The sequence below is a fragment of the Nelumbo nucifera genome, chromosome 1 (assembly GCF_055504915.1).
Source record: "Nelumbo nucifera cultivar China Antique chromosome 1, China Antique-T2T, whole genome shotgun sequence".
In the NCBI taxonomy this organism is placed as follows: Eukaryota; Viridiplantae; Streptophyta; class Magnoliopsida; order Proteales; family Nelumbonaceae; genus Nelumbo; species Nelumbo nucifera.
In genome coordinates, this window is record NC_142649.1 from 32,163,649 (window position 1) to 32,185,809 (window position 22,161).

Genomic DNA, 22,161 nt, shown 5'->3' on the forward strand with positions numbered 1-22,161 from the left:
TATCCACTTATCATATGAGTTTTCCCTTTGGCCTCTGTCAGACAAGGTTCAGAGCCGTTTGCAGGAAAACCTTTCAGTCCAGTGAATGCTTACCCATCATATTTGTGAACGCCAAGGTACCGTGAGAGAGTTCCCATTTTCTGGTGAAGCCCCTCCCACATTGGTCTATGACGCCCCTATCATCTTATGAAACACTCAAACAAGCCCAACAACAAATGGATAGCCCATTTTCTGGTGCATTTCCTCTATACTGAAGGACCCATCCTCTTGCTAATGATGGAAGGCCTTTAGGAGAGTTCATCATATGAATCTCCCTATCACATGCACTCATATTAGCTGGAGGGAACAGTTAATTATGCACTAGTTTGATCTAGGTCAAACCAAAGTGGCTCCCACTGACTTTCATAAAGCCAGATTTCGGTGGGCCTAAATCGTCTAGGGTTCCACACGTAACCTCTCCATGAGGTGTGTGGCCCACCACTGAGGGAGTTCATCCAATGACCAAAAGGGACTCCATGGCAATGATGTGCATTCATCCATGGTGTGCGCAAGAGCCACTGTCGATCGAGCAAGAGCCACTGTCGATCGATCACACATCCATACATCACATGCAAGGATAAATTGATCCAATCAATTAATTATTTGTAAAGCCCATTTGAAGACCATTTTAAATCCATAATATTAACCATTAATATTATCTAGGTATATGGGCCGAATTAGGGTTGATGGGTTCGGCCCATATAGCTTTATCCACAAAGTGGACTTTTAGCAGTTTTAACCATTTAAAACTGGGCCTTTACAGGTTGGGCCGAATTAAGCATTTAATTAAATATCAATCCTCAAGCCCATTAGTGGGAAAATTAGGGTTGACCTTCAGTCTTGACCGAACCCTAGATTTGGTCCAAACAATTTGAACCAATCTTGGTTCGAATGGGTCTAGGGTTTGATCTTTAATTAAATCTTTAATTCAAGAAAATAATCGGAAATTAAATACTAATAAAAGAAAATCTAGAATCAGTCAAATAGGGTTGTTCGCACAATCCATCCTGCAAAACAGAGGTTAGATCACAGTTTGCAATTTCATAAACTGCAATTCGTAGATTACGATTCTCCCATCTACGAAATCTCCTTCTATGCGCCGCCATCTTCGATCCAAAATAAAATAAATAGAAATCCTAATTTCTATTAATAATAACATCAGATCGAATACCTATACATTCAGTCTACAAAATAAAAAAAAATTATTTTACAGACCAAAAGTAATAAAATAATCTTTAATCTACAAAATTGCAGGTTCCCAAGATTTCGATCTCCTCTCGTACGAACAGCCCATAAATCAAGAAAATCATAAACAACAATTCTAAACAATAATCAGATTTATATAAAATTAATTTCAGATTATTCGCCCATAATTTTGGTAACAAATTTCCCAAAACCCATATCTGCGCAAATTTGGTAGAACGCCTTCTGCCTATTTGCGCAGGTCAGATCTGAAATAAATTGGTTCAAGATTTGAACCTGGCTCTGATACCACTAAAGGGATGAGAGATCCATCGTATGGATGCCCAAATTTTGTGGAATAAAGGGGCGAATTTCAAAAATTTTTCTCTCCCTTTAACTGGGAATCGCATTCCCTATTTAGAAAATCATATTTTCAATGATCAATCTTGAACCATAAACTGAACCAGATCTGAACCAAAAGGAGTAGGAGAGGATTATAGCAGATACGGAGAAATAATATCTCCAACGAAGGTGTTCACGCCCAATGAAGGATCCAAAGACTGCTCACACTAAAGATGGCGCAGTGTAGGATGGAGCAGAATCAGCAGTGTTTTTCTCCAAGAACTTTGTCCTTCGCAAGAAACAGTAGAATGGCATGTGAGCACAACTTCCTATCAATTCTTTCTCAAAGAAATAGATGTCAAGATCGAATCTTGACTTTTCCCACAACTGAAGATCGAACTGGCAAACTGGGCGGCAAGAACAAGGAGGCGGCAAGAAAGAATTCTGCAGGGTTCCTAAATTCTTCCTTCTGTGATTTTTTAGCGCTGAAGAGGATGTGAGTATGTGTCTTCTAAAGGCTGCCGCCCCCTCCTTCTTTTGTAACTCTAAAGGATCAGCTCCAAATCCAATTAGGAGTTGTTGATCCAAAACATATTTGGATCAGACATCTCTTTAGGTGATAAGGATAAACCCTTATCTTATCTACATATTAGATCAACCTTCTCCTAATCTCATTAGGAGGTTTCTAGATGTGAGTCATATTCAGATCTGGACTCTCTGAGTGGATGGGGTTAAGACCCTATCCTATCTGCTAATCCATCTCAGAATTCACACATATTTAACTTATTAAATTAGTCCAGTTCGAAATGGACTTTAGGCCCATTAAGCTTATGTGCTCACTTATCCTTCCTAACTGCTGCCCAGTTCGGCTTCCATGTCTGGTGTGGAACCCAAGCATTGATCTACACATCAGCCACATTGGTTCAGCCCAGCCTTTGTTACATGGCTTGGCTGAATACACTAGTATGGACAGTGCACCCCCTGAAACCCATCAAATGGGCTCTATGGGCCCAACACTTATCCTAAGTGGTCCCTAGGCCAAACCACCTTGTAACACCCAGGGACGATGGGCACATGTAAGATTAGCCCATCAGCTATTACCCTCAATGGTCTTACACTTAACCTCTCAGCCCATAATGATTAAACACTGCCCGACAAGAGAGGACCTCTCACTCGGCTTCAAGGAACAGTGTTGCACTCTCTACTTATATGGATCCCGGGAATTAAAACATTTTGCAAACATTTTGGAAACCATAATACATATATACTTTTATATCTCATATAAAATTTATTTTGCAAAACAAGTCTCAACGATTGAAATCGGCTGCCGGTAGCCTTGGTTTCCATCAGTGAGAGTGCATCCCCGATCATTACCTTTGTCCGACAAAGGGGCTGATCCTGTCACTATGATCATCCACTCAGATGAATTCTTAGACTATCCCAACACACCCAGGTTTTGACCCCCGCTAAGGATCTCACTGATTGGTACATCAAAGACATCCCAATCCGACACTTAGTGCAGTATCATAATCGAGTCTAGGGGTCGGGTGTAACTTTCCAGTTTTGCCCATTAATCTCCAAGGTCCAGAGCAACACTGGAAATCTGCTCCAGTCCAAGGATTCAATTAATCCTACACTGTATGTGCCTAGGGTCTCACCCTAGCAGCTGAGACAGGCCACCCCAACCGACTTGGTGGCACAATAGTGTCAGCCTTATCAGGATAGGTCTCCCCATACCGACCCACTTGCTGTGAACATTCCAAACTAACACGAGTCTCAATAAGTGTCCAGTTTAAGGGTATTACATAGAAACATACCAACGGAACATGAATCAAATATGCAGTTTTATTCATTTACAATAAACTCATAGAGTACATTATTCTGATTGAAGCTAAGGGCATACAAAACTATCTAACAATTATGGTGTGTTACTGTGTAATACCCTTAAACTGAACTCTTGTGAGACTCGTGTTAGTTTAGAATCTTCAAAGCCGTTGGATAGATCTGGGGAGTTTTATATTGTCAAGGCTGACACTGATGTGCCGCCAAGTTGGTTGGGAAAGTTTGTCTCAACTGCCAGGCAGAGACCTGAGGTACATGCAGTGTGGGTTTTCTTGAAACCCTGAACCAGACCAGAATTCCAGTATTACCCTGGACCTTGGATAATAGATGGGCAAAACTAGAATGTCGGATTGAGCTGTCTTTGATATGCCAATCAGTCAGATCATTAGAGGGGGTCAAAACTTGTGTATGTTGGGAAAGTCAGAGAATTCATCTAAGTGGGTGATCATAGTGTCAGGATCAGCCACTTTGTCGGACAAAGTGAATGATCGGGGATGCACTCTCTCTAATGGAAAGCAAAACTGCCAACAATCAATTTCAACGTTTGAAATTTGTTTTTGCAAAATATATTTATATAGAGATATACATACATATATATATATATATATATTAAGGTTTCAAAATGTTTGCAAAAGGTTTTAATTCCCGGGAACCATGTGAGTAGAGAGACCAGCACTGTACCTTGCAACCGAGGGAGAGATCCTCTCTTGTCGGGCAGTGTTGGATTATTATGGGCTGAAGGGTTAAGTGTAAGACCATTAAGGGTAATGCCTGATGGGCTAATCTTGCATCTGCCCACAGTCCTTGGATTTTCATAAGGTGGCTGGACCCAAGGACCATTTAGTGTAAATGTTGGGCCTGTTAAGAGCCCATGGTGATGGACTCAGAGGTTCATTGTCTCCTACAGTGAATTCGGCCAGGCTTTGTAACAAAGGCTGGGCTGAACCCATGTGGCTGATGTGTAGATCAATGTTTGAGTCCCACACCTTACAAGGATAGGCAACTAGGCAGCAGGCTAAGAGGTTAAGTGAGCACATAGACTTAATGAGCCTAAAGCCCATTCAAACTGGCTTAATAAGATTTATTGAATAAGTGGCAGTTCTGGGATTTGGATCAGCTGATAGGAGAAGGGATTATCCCTATCCACTCAAAGAGTCCATATCTAAATAAAGATTTGGATTAGAAAACTCGTAATTTGATTAGGAAGGCATCCATTATATTCTTGTTGAAGAATTCGGTACTTGTTGAAGAACCGTCCTGTTGATTCTGTTTCACCTCACACCATGTCATCTTCGGTGGAAGCAATCTTTGGTTTTTTCCTTGGGTGTGAACACCTTCATTGGGAGTTAGTGTTACTCTATATCTGGTATATTCCTCTCCTACCTTTTGGTTTCAGATCTGGTCTGGTATGTTTTAAGATTGATCCTTAAAAATGAAGTTTTCTAAACTAGGGAATGTGATTCCCACATGGGGGAGAGAGAAATTTTTGAAATTTTGCCCAACCTTCCTGCAGAGTTTGTCCATCCATATGATGGATTTCTCATCCCTTCAGTGGTATCAGAGCCAGGTTCAAATCTTGAACCAAATTAAACCAGATCTGGATCCGCACAAATGGACAGAAGGCTTTCTGCCCGATTCGCGCAGTTAGCATTTTTATGGGAAATTAGTTCCTAGTTTTTGGCTGATTTATCTGAAATTAAATCTTTATAAATCTGATTTATATTTAGAATTGTTCTATATATTTTTCTTGATTTTTGGACTGTTCGTATTGTGGAGATCAAATTCTTTAATGGCGCAAGAAATCTGGGCATCTGTTGTTCTATTTATTCTTGGTCTGTAAGTATTTATTTTTAATTTTAGACAGAATGTATAGGATTTGAATATGATGTAATATTAATAGAAAAATAGGTTTTCTATTTTATTTCATTCGATGATAAAGCGGATTGCACAGAGGAGAAATTTTCGCAGATATGGGTTCAACCATCTGCGATTTGTAGTTTTGGAATCTACATACTGCGATCTAATCTTTGTTTTGCAGGGTAGCAGTCTTTCGAACAGCCCTCCTACTGATTCTTGATTGTCTTGTATCAATTATTTAATTTCAAATCATCATTCTTGAATTGAATCTTGAATTTAAAATCAAACCCTAGACCCATTCGACCCAGATTGGACCAAACTGGTCGGACCTAATCTATGGTTCGATGGGGGCTGTTCTCAGCCCTAAAAAATGATATATGGGTCCAGGAGTTGATGATTAATTGCAAGATGCAATTCCGCCCATCTCTGTAAAACCCAGTTTTAATCTGTTAAAACTACTTTAGCCCAATTCAGCATAAATGTCGAACTCCTCTTTGCAGTTCAGCCCATATACCTAAATAATATTATTTGATAATGTTATGGGCTTTAAATGAGCTTTACATATGGGCTTTAGAGTTATTTAATTGATTGGATCAATTATGGATTTCCTGCATGTAATGTATGGATGTGTGATGTGCTACGTTCCTGGGCCATACGTACTTGGCCCATGATGATTCGATAATGGCTCTTGCGCACACCATGGTTGAATGCACATCATTGCCATGGTGTCCTTAAGATCAGTGGATGATCTCCCATCATGGTGGGACCCACACCAGCTTCCTCCCCAAGAGGAACAGTGCGGAACCCCAGCCGTTAGTGCCCATCTAAATATGGCTTTATGAAAGCCAGTGGGAGCCACTTTGGTTTTACCTAAATTAAACTAGGGCATAATATTTCGTTCCCTCCACTGAAATATGAGTGCATGTGATAGGGAGATTCATGTGATGAACTCTCTAAAGGCCTTCCATCATTAACATGAAGATGAATCCTTCAGAAATGAGGAGATGCACCATAAAATTGGGCTATCCATTTGCTGTTGGATCTGTTGGATTATTTCATAAGATGATAGGGGCATCATAGACCAATGTGGGAGGGGCCTATCCTAAAATGGAAGACTCTCTCACAGTACCTTGGTGTTCACGAATATGACGGGTGAGCACTCACAAGACAGAAAGGTTTAACCTAAAATGGCAATGAACCTTGTCTGGCAGAGGCCAAAGGGAAAGCTCATGAGATGAGTGGATATGATCCTTCACAGAATGTGGTGGGGTTATGCAGCTGAAACAGTTGGCTCCACACACCCTATGTGATTTCCCACATTTCCAGAGACACAATTAATAGTCTCCATCACTGAGACAGGAGGGAAATCTCAGAGATGAATAAATGGAAATGGAACATAGATTAAAAGCCATATCTATGTAGATAACATGAATCAAATAAGGTTGTGGACTAATATTTGCTTTGCCTTTATCAGAAATGGCAAACGGTCAATTCGCTAAACTGTTGGATGACAACAAGCTTAAGGGCCCAAATTACGTTGACTGGTATCATAACCTTATGCTGGTCCTAACGTCCAAAAAATTGGACAAGGTAGCTAAGGACCCTGCTCCGGAACGTTCGGGTGAAAGGGCTTCTGAGGCCCGCAAGAGGGACTATCAAGATTGGGAGGAGAAAATTCTCTTGCCCAGTGCTATATCATAGCCTCCTTAAATAATCAGATACAGCGACAATTCGATCAGATCGAATTGTCCAATGATATCTTGGATAGTCTAAGGACAATGTATGAGGAGAAGAATTGTTCTACTCGTCAAAAGGTCTTAAAACAGTTATTGACCACACAAATGTCCAAGAACCAGTTAGTTCATGACCATTGTCTTAAGGTGATGGGATACATCAGTGAACTGGAGGCTCTTGGATTAGGGCTAGATCATGTCACCAAGGTTGATGCCATCCGAAACTCTTTGCCTCCTTCCTTAAGGCAGTTCATCATGAACTATAACATGAACAAGATAAATGTTAGCATCTAGGAACTCAGCAATATGTTGTAGAGGGGCGTGGAACTGATAAAGAAGGATGAGGCCATTGCCATGCTTGTTGAGGGTGGCAAATCGGGCAAGAATAAGAGGAGGCAAAGAAGAAGCCTCATAAGAAAATTAGCAAGCCTAAAAGGTAGAGGAAGGACAAAGCATTAGATGCTTGTCACTTCTACAAGCAGGCCGACCTCTGGAAGAGGAACTGTCCTCAGTACCTGGAGACAAAGAAATAGGGTAATTTCGAATCCTTTGTCATAGAAACCAATATGTTGGTAACTTCTGCTTCCTGGTGTATTAACTCCGGGGATTCTACTCATGCATGTAATACATTGCAGGGGTTCAGGACAAGCAAAAGACTGAGTGACGGAGAGGTAATTCTTTACTTGGGGACTTCAGCAAATGTTACAGCTACAGACATAGGGATTGTATAATTGTATTTCAGAGAAGGATCAATTACATTAAAAGATTGTCTTTATGTACCCAATTTGAGAAGAAAATTGATTTCTGTTTCAAAACTGTGTGTTGATGGATATTATGTTCTCGTTAGTAATATGGTTACTATCAAAAGAAATAACAAATTCTTTGCAAAAGGAGAACTTGAGAATGGTCTCTATGTTCTCCATCCTTCTCTGGAAACAAATATAACCGAAACTACGTCAAATAATAACCCTAAGAAAAGAACCCGTGATACAGTTAGTCCCACGTGCCTGTGACATTACCGACTTGGCCTCATTAACATAGATCGCATTACATGGTTGGTAAAGGATGATCCCCTGGATTTTCTAACCGTATAAGATCTCCCAACCTGTGAACCTTGCCTTCAGGGTAAGATGGCGAAATGGCCATTTAACGGTAAGCCTAAAAGATTGACAAGCACACTTGACCTTATACATACTAATGTGTGTGGTCCAATGAATGTTAGGTCACGTAACCAGCACGTTTATTTCATAACCTTTACCGATGATCACTCACGGTATATTTACGTGTACCTATTGAGACATAAGTCTGAATCTTTTGAAAAGTTCAAAGAATTCAGACAAGAAGTAGAGAAACGGTTAGGGAGACAAATTAAGACCATTTGATCAAATCGAGGTGGTGAGTATCTCTTTGACGAATTCAGGGACTACTTAAAGGACAATGGGATAGTTTCACAACTAGCTCCTCTTGCTACACCACAACTAAACGGTGTGTCAGAGAGGAAGAACCGGACTTTATTAGATATAGTCTGAACACTTCTCGTACACTTAGAGCTACCAACATCCTTTTTGGGTTATGCATTAGAGACTGACGTGAATCGCAGTCTCTAATGCGTAACCCCAAAAGGATGTGGGTAGCTTTGAGTGTATGAGAAGCGATCGGACCATATCTAATAAGGTCCTATTCCTCATCTCTGAAACACCGTTAAGTTGTGGTGTGGCAGGAGGAGCTAATTGTGATACTATCCCATTGTCCTTTAAGTAGTCTCTGAACTCGTCAGAGAGATACTCGCCACCTCGATCTGATCGAAGGGATTTAATTTCTCTCCCTAACTGTTTCTTGACCTCTTGTCTGAACTCTTTGAACTTTTCTAAAGATTCAGACTTGTGTCTCATTAGGTACACGTAACCATATCGTGAAAAATCATCAGTGAAGGTGATGAAATACACATGTTGATTTCGTGTCCTAACACTCAGGGGACCACATACATCAGTATGTATAAGGTCAAGTGTGCCTGTACATCTTTCAGGCTTACCGTTAAATGGACGTTTTGTCATCTTGCCTTGTAGGCAAAGCTCACAAGTGGGAAGATATTCTACAGTTAGAAAATCCAAAGGACCATCATTTACCAAACTTGTGATCCGGTCAACACCGATGTGGTCAAATCGGTAATGCCACAGGCAAGTGGAATTAACTGTATCACAGACACTCTTCTTGGGGATTTCAGCCGACGTGGTTTCAGTTATGTTAGTTTCTAGAGAATAATGTAGAACATAGAGACCATTCTCCAGTTCCTCGTATGCGATGAATCTGTTATTTCTTTTAATAGTAATCGTATTACTAAAGAAGACAGAATAACCATCTACACATAGTTTTGAGACAGAAATCAAATTTCTTCTTAAATTTTGTACATAAAGACAATATTTTAGTACAATAGTTCCTTCTCTAAAATTAATTTCATGGTTCCTATGGCCGCGGCTGCAACAGTTGCAGTAGACCCCAAGTAGAGCGTGACTTCTCCTTCACTCAACCTTCTGCTTACCTTGAACCCCTGCAGTGAGTTACACACATGAGTTGAAGCCCGGAGTCAATACACCAAGATGCAGAAGCTACCAATAAATTGGTTTCTATAACATAAGTTTTGAAATTACATTTCTTGGATTCCAGGTAGGCAGGACAGTTCCTTTTCAAGTGGCCAGTCTTCTTGCAGAAGTGACAGGCATCTGATGCTGTGTCTTTCTTCTGCTTCTTACCCTTAGTGGCTTTCTTCTGAGGCTTCTTTGCCTTCCTCTTTCTCTTGCCTGTCTTGCTAGCTTTAACAAACATGCCTACAGGCTGGTGAAGCCCCTCCCACATCGTTCTATGATGCCCCTCCCACATCATTATCGTAAGAGAGTTCCCATTTTCTGGTGAAGCCCCCCCCCCCCCCACATCGATCTATGACGCCCCTATCATCTTATGAAATACTCAGACAAGCCCAACAGCAAATGGATAGCCCATTTTCTGGTGTGTTTCCTCATTAAGGGTATTACACAAAAACATACCAAGGGAACATGAATCAAATATGTACTTTTATTCATTAACAATAAACTCATAATGTACATCATTCTGATTGAAGCTAAGGGCATACAAAACTATCGAACAATGAGAGCAGATATGGAATCAATGGAGACCAATGGAGTCTGGACTCTGGTAGATCCGCCCCCCGAGGTAAAAGCAATTGGTTAAAAATGGATATATAAGTGGAAGAAGGACCTCGATGGTAAAGTTGAGACCTAGAAGGCTCGTCTTGTGGTGAAAGGATACCCTCGAAAAGAAGGAACCGATTATGAGAAAACCTTTTCTCTCGTGGCCATGCTTAAATCTTTTTGGATCATGTTAGTTGTAGCAGCATACCATGATTATGTGATTTGGCAAATGGATGTCAAAACCGCGTTTCTGAATGGAGATCTTACTTAAGACATCTATATGCAGCAACCGTAATGTTTCATAACTGCAGGTCGGGAACACATGGTATGTAAACTCAATCGATCCATATATGGACTTAAGCAAGCTTCTAGGAGTTGGAACATACGGTTTGACTCTACCGTCAAACAGTTTGACTTTGAGAAAAATCCGGATGAGCCCTCTGTTTTCAGGAAGACCAGTGGTGATAAGTTTATGTTCTTGGTTTTGTATGCAGATGACATTCTACTCATTGGGAATGATATAGGAATGTTAACTACAGTGAAAGTATGGCTTTCACAGCAATTCTCCATAAAAGATCTTCGAGAAGCCTCCTACATATTGGGTCTTCGACTCTATAGAGATAGATCGAAGAGGATAATAGGATTATCCCAGTCTGCTTACATTGACAAAATAGTCAAGAGATATAGCATAGAGAACTCCAAGAAAGGAAGTGTTCCTTTTAGGCATGGAGTCACTCTCTCCAGGGGTATGTCTCCCAAGACTCCCGAAGAGATTGAGGGCATGAAAGAGGATCCCTATGCCTTAGCCGTAGGGAGCATCATGTATGCCATGCTATGCACTTGTCCTAATATTTCTTAGGCAGTGAGTATGGTAAGCAGATGCCACTCTAACCCGGGGTAGGAGAATTGGACCGTTGTGAAAAACATACTAAAATACCTTCGAATGACAAAAGAGTTTTGTCTGGTATTCGATGGTAGTTTACTATAGATCCAAGGGTATACTGATGCCGATTTCTAGTCAAATCCAGATGATAGAAAGTCTACATCTGGTTATATCTTCACGATAAGACCGTGCGTTGTTTACAGGAAAAGCAGCAAACAGGGGTCCATGGCGGGTTCCACAACCGAAGCCGAATACATTGCTGCAAGTGAAGCTGCCAAAGAAGCTATATGGATGAAGAAGTTCATTCAGGAATTAAGAGTACTTCCATCCAGCACATCACCCATTCCATTGTTGTGTGACAACATTGGAGCCATTGCTCAGGCTAAGGAGCCACGAGCCCACTCGAAGTCGAAGTACATCAAGAGGAAGTTCCATGTACTGCGGGAGATAGTTGGAAGAGGGGAAGTCCTGATTCAGAAGGTAGCATCAGTGGAAAATGTAGCAGACCCATTGACTAAGCCACTAACATAGAAAGGGTTTGAGAAACACGTGGAAAGCATGGGACTTGGGCTTATACCCGATTGGACCTAAGTGCAAGTGGGAGCTATTAGACAGTGTATACCCTAAGCTCCAATCAGAATGATGTACATTATGACATTTAATGTAAATGAATAAAGTATATATTTGATTCATGTTATTATGGTGTGTTTCTGTGTAATACCCTTAAACTGGACACTTATGAGACTCGTGTTAGTTTAGAATCTTCACAGTCGTTGGATAGATCTGGGGAGATTTATCATGCCAAGGCCGACACTGATGTGCCGCCAAGTTGGTTGGGGCGGCTTGTCTTAGCTGCCAGGGTGAGAACTGAGGTACATGCAATGTGGGTTTTCTAGAAACCATGAACCAGACCAAAATTCCAGTATTTTCCTAGACCTTGGAGATAGATGAGCAAAACTAGAATGTTACACCTGACCCCTAGACTCGATTATGATACTACACTAGGTGTCAGATTGGGTTGTCTTCAATATGCCAATCAGTGAAATCCTAAGAGGCGGTCAAAACCTGGGTATGTAGGAACAGTCCAAGAATTCATCTGAGTGGGTGATCATAATGACAAGATCAGCCCCTTTGCTGGACAATGTAAATGATTGAGGATGTACTCTCTCTGATGGAAACCAAAACTGCCGGCAGTCAAATTGACATGATTGCTCAAAGCTCCTGAAATCTAGCAAAAGAATTCCCAACTTCGCGCAGAATTTATTTGAGGTGATGTTATCGGGTCTTAGATACTAGTTTCCCTAAGACCCTCACCTCACTACCTCTTTTTCTCAATCCAGAAGAAGTTGTGAATACAAGTTTCCCAAGATTTCAAGGCTTTAAGCAACTTGAAACTAAACTAAAAGCAAATATATGGTGGAATGGGAGGCTTACCTCTTGTGTATGACCTTGAAATAAGCATTCCAGTAACTGAAAGGACTTCAAATGAACTTGAGCAAGGTAGAAACTAAGCTGGGCATTTTTTGTGTTGAGTATAGAAACAGGGGATGAGGCTTAAGATTGGCTTCAAGGATTTCGGGGTTTCAAACAAACTAAGTGTGTTAGAGGAGTTGAGAAACTCTCTTCTCCCCCTCAAGCTCGAGTTGGTCCTCTATTTATAGATAAAATGGAGGGAGATGGGTTTAAAACACATCCAACTACAGTGTCTGTAGCTTAGCAGGGTTTTTTCACTGAAATATGCAAGGATTTTGAGAGAAAGGGGCTTGCAGTTGACCATTCCTTCTTTGTGCAACAATTTTTTTCGATTTTGGGTGGATTCTTATGGGTTTCATGCGTCCAATGAGGGATTGGGGCATGCCAGATGTTGCAGCCCCGTATTTGGGGCTGATAGTGGCAAAAAACATAAATTTGAAGAACTTTTAAATCCTATTTTGTCTTTTCTTGATTTTAAGTACGGACATGTTTGGTATTTTGAGCTTTTTAAGCCTATTAGGCTCAAATTCATTAGTCCAGGTGTTTAAAGGGGGTTAAGTAAGGAGCTAACATCAGTCCCCTCCCACTTAAGATGCTATGTTGGACCGCTGATGTGGCAATTCAATCTGTTGTGTCAAAATGGTATATCTCCAATTTAACAATCAAATGGATGAATGTGGCTATGAAATTTGGTGTGGTGGAGTTTCTTGGGCCTCTGAACACAGTGGTGAAGTCTGATCGGACAAACGGGGTCAGGAAGATTGAGATCTGTGGCTGACAATTTCGGGTCAATAAGATTTGCTGAAATAGAATCTTTGTTTGATGAAGGGTCAAACAGGGGAATTTTGGGATGAAATTTGGTGGGTAGGCATTGTAAAACGTCATGAATCTGATGGAAGTGATGAATCTTTGATCAGAGGTATATATTTACTGGTTCAGTTCAGATTACAGTCTTATGGTTTTTCAATCAATGAGAGGGTCCAAAATGGAATCTTACTTTTTCAATGGTCAAATGGAAGTGTTTGGATATAAAATTTGATGTGTTAGGGTTCTTTGGGTATCTAAACATGGTGGTGGGGTCTAATTGGTCAAATAAGGTTTAGATGATGGAGATTTGTGACAAGTGAGCTTTTAATCAATAAGATTCGCCAAAACAGAATCAAGGCTTGATGTTAGGTCAAATGAGGGAATTTTGGGATAAAATTTGGTGGGTAGGTATGGATCAGGATTATGGGGCTTTTGGAAGGGTTTGATTGTGTTAAGTATATAAAGATCACGGGTTTTAGGTTCAACGAGCATCGTAGTGTTAAACGCGTCGAAATGAAATCTTTGATGAATGTTGGCTAAATCTAGGAATTTATGGTTAAAATCTTGTGTGATTGTTTGTTTGAGGGTTTTTTTCACGTGATGTATTTTGATCAGGTATCAGGTATGGTGATGTGGCATAATCAAGACCATCAAAAAGGAATCAAGTAGGTTTAATGGTGGATTTATGGGCATTTGGGCTAAAATTTGGTTTAACGGTGGATTTAATAGTGGATTGTAGGTAAGAGATATCTTCTTCAGAATTTTTTCGATGTTCTAGTTTGCAGCCTCTACTGCTCCATTCATTTGAGGTCGATAAGGGGATGAATGCAATTGCTTAATCTTGAAATGATTGCAAAGGGAAGTAACTTCCTTTCCAACGAAATTATTTCCATTACCTGAGATGATTTCACAAGGTGCTCCATATCTGGCAATGATGTTGCTCTTGATGAATTGAATTGTCTTTGTCATTGTTGGACGAGCTATGGACATTGCTTCTACCCACTTAGTGAAATAATCAATGGCAGCTAAGATGAACTTATGCCCATTCGTTGCAGGTTGCAACGGACCGACCATATTAATTCCCCACACTGAGGAAGGCCAAGGTGTAGTGAAACAATATACCTCCGAGGGAGGTGCATTTATCTTTCGATCAAAGACTTGAAAAGCATGAAATCTCTGCACATGTCGACAATAATCATCATCCATTGTCGTCCAATAAAATCCCATTCAGAGCAACTTTTTGGCCAACATGTGCCCATTCATGTGAGGGCCACATATGCCACCATGTGCCTCTTCCATCTTTCTTTATGCTTCTTCTTCATCTAAACATCTCAACCAAGGTAATCCTGGGGGACTTTCGATATAATACCCCTCTTGTTATGATGAAGTGCCCTACTAGCCTAGTTATAGTTCTTCTCACCTTGGAATCTGCTCCTTCTAGGAATGCTTGGTGCTCCAACAAATTTTTGATGTCATAGAACCATGGTTTACCATCTGACTCTTCATCTTCTATTGCGATTGCTAGTATGCTAGTCATGTAGGCAAGCTCACTATCCCAACATAAATCAATTGGTTCTACCGCCATGTTGAGAGGTAAATGCATGGCTGATCCCAGAGAGGCCAAAGCATCTGCAAAGCGGTTGTCCTCTCTAGGCAGGTAATTAAAGGAAATGCACTTAAACCTATTGATCAACTCCTTGAGATAGTTATGATACAATGCTAGTTGCTCATCCCGTACTTCCTAGTCACCCTTGGCTTGACTAATGACTAAGAAAGAGTCCCCATAAATTTCCAATTCATTGATGCCCTAGTTTAGTGCCATTCTGATTGCTCTTAGGCATGCTTCCCATTCACTTGTATTATTGGTGTTGGGAAAGTCCAAGCAAATAGATAAAGGAAAGTGAGTGCCTTGGGGGTCCACAAGGACCATTCCCGCTCCCCATCTGCTTTGGTTTGATGCTCCATAAAAGTATGCCTTCCACATTTTCCCCACTTGTATCTCCAAAATGGTTTTGTCAGAGAAATTTGTTGGGATTGTCTCATAATCCAAGGTGAGGTTATCAGCTAAGTGATTTACAATGGCTTGCCCTTTGATTGCCTTTTGTGTCACATACCTAAAGTCATATTCAAAAATGAGCATGATCCAACGAGAGACTCGACCAGTAACTGCTGGTCTCTCAAACAAATACTTGATGGGGTCCATTCTAGAAATGAGCAACACCGAATGAGATAACAAGTAATGGTATAGCTTTTGACAAGCCCAAATGAGGGCTAGACATGTTTTTTTGAGCATGGTGTACCTTGTCTCATAGTCGCAGAATTACCAACTTAGGTAGTAAATGGCTCTTTCCATTTTTCCCATCTCATCATGTTGCCTCGGTCATCCAACAAAATCTTCCTGTACTGAAAAATACATAAGCAAGGGTTCCCCAGGCCTAGGGGGATCTAACATTGACATTCTTCATTCCATTTCACTGGGGTATTCTTTCTTAGCAACTTGTAAATTGGTTCGCATATTGGTGTAAGTTGCGCTATGAATCTACGGATATATTGCAACCTTCCCAAAAAACTTCTAACTTCCTTTTCTGCTTAGGGAGGAGGCATATCAACAATGGCTTTAACCTTAGTAAGGTCAAACTCAATCCCTTTTTTACTAACGACAAAGCCTAATAGCTTTCCTGATGATGCCCCAAATATGCATTTCTAGGGATTTAACCTGAGGTGGAATTTCCTGAGTCTTTTGAAGAGCTTTGGGAGGTCCTTCAAATGATTTTTTTCCCTTTTGGACTTGGCAATCATGTCAACTACGTATACCTCCAATTCTCTGTGTATCATGTCATGAAAGAGCGTTGTCATTGCTCTCTGATAAGTTGCCCCAGCATTCTTAAGCCCAAATGGCATGACCTTATAGTAGAAGGTTCCCCATGGTGTTATGAAGGTCATCTTTTCTTTGTCCTCCTCTGCCATTTTGATCTAGTTATATCCTGAAAATCCATCCATGAAAGAGACATTTCATATCCGGCCATGTCATTAACAAGAATGTCAATGTTTGGTAAGGGAAAATCGTCATTAGGACTAGCTCTATTTAAATCCCGGAAATTCACGCACATCCTAACCTTCCCATCCTTTTTAGACACTGGTACAATGTTGGCTAACCATTCAGGGTAGGTTGCCACTTCTAGAAGTCCTGCTTCCAATTGCTTCTTAACCGCTTCTTGAATTTTTAGGGACCACTTTGGATGAAGCTTCTTGAGCTTTTGCTTTATTGGCTTTGCACTGGGATATATGGAAATCTTATGTACCACCAAGTCTGTGTCCAATCCTGGCATGTCTTTGTAGGACCATGCAAACACATCCCTAAATTCTTTCAACAATTCTATTATGTCAAGTTTCTGCTTTGGTATTAAATGGCACCCAATTTTTACCAGCTTTGATTAACTTATTCTGAGTCAACTTCTAATCTTCTCTCCTCTTGTCGTTCAATCTGATCAATGATACTTTGAGGAATCTCCTCCTTATGAGGTTCTTCCTCTATCCTCATGAGAGCAAAGTCTAACTCAAGGTTGAAATCATAGGCTTGTGAGATGGGTTCGGGCTCCCGTAAGATCAAAAGGAGGAATAAACATGGGAACTAAAACTAGACAAAAAGGAAATTTTTCCAAAAAAAGCGGTTAGGCCTAGGTTTTGAACCAAGGCTATCTACAGCTTAGAAGGCATTTTTCTTTCCTTCCCTATTTTTCTCTAGCTTATCTGATTTGAGGACTTGGGTGCTACAGCTTAGAAGAAACTGAATTGTAATGGATTCTTCATCTGCCATCTATAGTTGGGGCTTTTTGCATGCTAAGAATTGGCACAAGTCGGTTTTGTACCCCTGCCTGTCAACTGGGAAGGCAATCTCTTCCTCAATGGGCATTCGTAGGAGATAAGCTACCTCTTCTAATGTTTGACACATCTCAATTTCTCCAAAAGGGAAGACCATTTATTTCAGGATCCCAACTTTCAAAAGCCGCGTTAAGTATTGGCCATTCCAACTGCACCAATGATAAGTTCATAACATTTTTCCAACGGGGTGCCCCTCCAATGGCTCTAATGTCATCTGCTTTTGCGAGAATCCGGTCTTTAAGGGGTGCACAACATCCTGGATATTCAAAAAAGGCTTGATCCATTTTCTGTCAAAAGAGGAAGAAGAGGGTTAGTTTGCCATTATTGTAACACCCTTAGTTTTTAAATAAAAGAACATGAACACTAATGATGTATCGTTTAATACTAATTAAAGGTTGATTAATCATTTAGCCATATTTGTACTTACTGGATACCTCTAGACCACAGTTACGCAATAGAGTAGAAAATCTTTTGGTATTGGTTAAAGGGATGTCAGGCCCTTTACCATACGCTTGCCTACTAGACATAACAGAGCAAAGCCAAAGTGCATCAACTAAAAGATGAAGTATCTTTTGATATTGGTCAAGAGAGGGTTAGACCCTTGCCATATGCATACCTACTAAATACTCCAAGAAATAAGGAAGGTCGAAATGTTCTTTTGTTGCTACTTCTCAAGAGTTGAGCTCTTAGAGTAATGCATTTACTTAACCTTGAAATGGTATAAGATGAACAATAGTAGAAGTCAAAATGGCCTTTTGAATCTATTCCTCAAGCGTTGAGCTCATAGAGTCATGCATCTACTTAGCCTTGAGATGGGTATAGGATGAACAACAGTAGAAGTCAAAATGGTCTTTTGATGCTATTTCTCAAGAGTTGAGTACATAGTCATGCATCTACTTAGCCTTGAGATGGGCATATGATGAAGCACATAAGAGGTCAAATTTGACCTTTTGATGCTTCTCCCCAATAGCTAATCTCATAAGGGCATGCATCTACTTAACCTTGAGAACAACAATCTTGAGTGGCAAGATAGGTTTTTTCTTAAGTATTTCAAATAGGATCTTTAGATTTAGAGAACTTAATGGATTTTATTCTTGATTTCAGATTTGATTGAATTTTTAAACTTTTATCTTGGGTGTAACATTGATAGCTTAAAGGGATTTAGGGTTTATTTTGATCTTACTCCCAAGGATGGCAACCACATAGTGCAACACTCTTAGTGTCATAGTCCTAATTATGCTAAGGTCCTTTTATCCTACTTCCATCTAAAGCTCTTATGTATGGCTACTCTAAGTGTAATGCATGAAGTTGTTGGGGGAGTTCTAGACTCTAAAGTTCCAACAATGTTGCTAACCTTCAAACCTCCACCCATGGACAAATGGGTTTCTTTGGTTGGTGGCTAGTTTGAAGGTTTTGGTGGAGCCTTTAAAGACCAAAATCCAAGGGCACACACTGTGAGTGTGTATGACTATGAGAGTGTGTGTGACTGTGAATGTTCAAGCATGCAAGAAAATTGAATAGGAAAGCAACAAAATGAAAGAACAATGAGAAAATGCAGCTACATGTTTAAGTTTTCAAGCAATCCTACAAGTTTCTAGGTGGCCACATTTGGGGATCTAATAGAAGCTAAGTTCTCTTGATGCTTTTTAACTAAAACAAATAGGAGAAAAGAGTAGAACAAGGAACGAATGCAATTTACTACTACCCACAACTAAGCTAAACACATTTAGTTATAGAGAAAGCAAAAACTACAAATTTTGAGAGATTACCAAAGGAAAAGAAGGGGAAAAGAAACAACAAAAAAAAAACAAAAAAGGAAAAAAACAAGGGGCCTGGCATCTAGAAACTGTATGATTTTTTTACTATACCGAAGGTTGGTCACGATAGACACTTAGTGCGTTACGACATGGGTTGCAATGCGGTAATAGGGCGCGGGGAGGTTAGATGGGTGTGATTTAGGTGCGACGAGCAGGAAGGAGGTTCGATGAGCAAGTTCTAATTTGCGATGAGATTGAATTGACTTCCGGTTTTGGGCTTCTGGGTTGCGATGAGCTTCTGGGTAGCGATGAAGTTTTGGGCTGCGATGACGTTCTGGGTTACGATAAAGTTCTGGGTTGCGATGAGGTTCTGGGTTGCGATGAAGTTGGGTTGCAATGAGGTTTTGGATTGCGATTTAATTGGGTTACGATGCGGTTCAGGGTTGCGACGAAGTTCAGGGTTGCGACGAAGTTCAGGGTTGCGATGAAGTTGGGTTACGATGAATTTCTGGGTTGCGATGAGGTTTAGGGTTACGATGAAGTTATGGGTTGCGATGAGGTTCTAGGTTGTGATGAAATTGGGTTGAACTGAAGGTGCGATGAGATTTTGGGTTGCGATGAGATTCTGAGTTGCGATGAAGTTCTGTGTTGCGATGACATTGGGTTGTGATGAGGTTCTAGGTTGTGATGAAGTTGGGTTGAATTGAAGGTGCGACAAGCTTCTGAGTTGTAAGGAGGTTGAAAGGAAGGTGGGATTTGGATTTTTGGGCTACGATGGAACTAAACCAGATTGTGATAAAGGTATGGTTCTAGGTGAAGTTTCAAGTGTGATTTGGCCCAAAGATGGTTTTGAGCGTACAAGGAGGAGATTACCCGCACCAGAGAATGTTAAAACGTGGTTTTGAACAGCGTTGGGAAGGTCTATCACGCCTAGCCTTCTTGAGGTGTGGTTTTCAATCACCAACCAAAGAAAAAACAATCTAAGCTTTAAAGCGTACGACAACTGAGCACGAATTTGAGCTAAAACGTCTCCCTTCAAAGGTCCTTAAAAGTCTCCAGTGGAGTCGCTGGTTGTGATCTCCGGGAAGCTCATGGCCGGCTCAAAAGAGTTAGAGTCGCCACCCATTTTTTAGAGGAAATGAGCCCTCATTTTTATATTCAACAAACGGTTTACTTGCCTTGATAGTGACTCTGTTTTCCGCCGAGGAAAGGCACTAAACCAAAAGGCTTTGGGTACCAAAGATTTGGAGAGGGAAGGTGTTAGCCACCCCACTACGGGAATAATTTAGTCTCAAATTCTAGCAAGACACGAACTAACACGATTTCTCAAAGCTCCTGAAATCTAGCGAAAATGTTCCCAACTTCGCTCATAATTGATTTGAGGTGATGTTATCGGGTCATAAATACTAGTTTCCCTAAGACCCTCGCCTCTCTACCTCTTTTTATCAATCCAGAAGAAGTTGGGAATGCAAGCTTCCCAAGATTTCAGGGTTTTAAGCAACCTGAAACTAAACTAAAAGCAAAGATATTGTGAAACAGGAGGCTTACCTCTCGTGTACGACCTTGAAATAAGCTTTCTAGCAACTGAAAGGACTTCAAGTGAACTTGAGCAAGGCAGGAACTAGGACGTTTCTGGTGTTGAGTCTAGAAAACAGGGGATGAGGCATGAGATTGGCTTTAAGGATTCTAGGGTTTCAAGCAAACTAAGTGTGTTACAGGAGTTGGGAAACTCTCTTCTCCCCCTCAAGCCTGAGCTGGGCCTCTTTTTATAGAGAAAATGGAGAGAGATGGGTTTAAAATTCGTCCAGTTATAGTGTCTATAGCTCAGCAAAGTTTTTCATTGAAATAGGCAATGATTTTGAGAGAAAGGGGCTTGTAGTTGACCATTCCTTCTTTGTGCAACAAATTTTCTCGGTTTTGGGTGGTTTCTTATAGGTTTCATGCATCCCGTATTTAGGGATGATAGTGGCAAAAATCATAAATTTGAAGAACTTTTAAATGTTATTTTATCTTTTTTTTTATTTTAAGTAGGGGCATGTTTGGCATTTTGAGTTTTTCAAGCCTATTAGTCTCAAATTCATTGGTCCAGGTGTTTAAAGGGGGTTAAGTAAGGAACTGACGTCAGTCCCCTCCCACTTAAGATGCTAGGTTAAACTGCTGATGTGGCAATTCAATCTGGTGCGTCAAAATGGTATCTCTCTAATTTAATGGTCAAATGGATGAATCTGGATATGAAATTTAGTGTGGTGGGGTTTTTTGGGTCTCTAAACACAATGGAGAGGTCTGATAGGACAAACAGGGTCGGGAAGATTGAGATCTGTGGCTGACAAGTTTGGATCAATAAGATTTGCTAAAATAGAATCTTTTTTTTATGAATGGTCAAACGGGAGAATTTTGGGATGAAATTTGGTCGGTAGGCATTTTTAAACATCATGAATCTGATGGAAGTGATGAATCTTTTATCAGAGGTGTATATTTACTGGTTCAGTTCATATCACAGTCTTATGGTTTTCCAATCAATGAGAGGGTCCGAAATGGAACCTTACTTTTTCAATGGTCAAATGGAAGTGCTTGGTCATGAAATTTGATGTGATGGGGTTCTTTGGGTCTCTGAACATGGTGGTGGGGTCTGATTGGTCAAATAAGGTTTGGATGATGGAGATTTGTGACATATGAGATTTTAATCAATAAGATTTGCTAAAACAAAATTAAGTCTTGATGTTAGGTCAAATGAGAAAATTTTGGGATAAAATTTGGTGGGTAGGTATGGATTATGGGGCTTTTGGAAGGGTTTGATTGTGTTAGGTATGTATAGATCCTGGGTTTTAGGTCCAAGGAGCGTCGTAGTGTTAAACACGTCAAAATGAAATCTTTGATGGATGTTGGCTAAATCCAGAAATTTAGGGTTGAAATCTTGTGTAATTGTTTGTTTGAGGGTTTTGTTTCACGTGATGGATTTTGATCAAGGATCAGGTATGGTGATGTGGCACAATCAAGATCATCAAAAGGGAATCAAGCAGGTTTAATGGTGGATTTATGGGCATTTGGGCTAAAATTTGGTTTCTTAGGGTTTAGGCATGTTTTAAAGTGATTGATGTGGTCCAATTGGGCATCCAAAATGTAGGAGATGGGTCAAAGAAGGGATCAAGGAAAAACTGGGTGCTAACAATATGGATAGA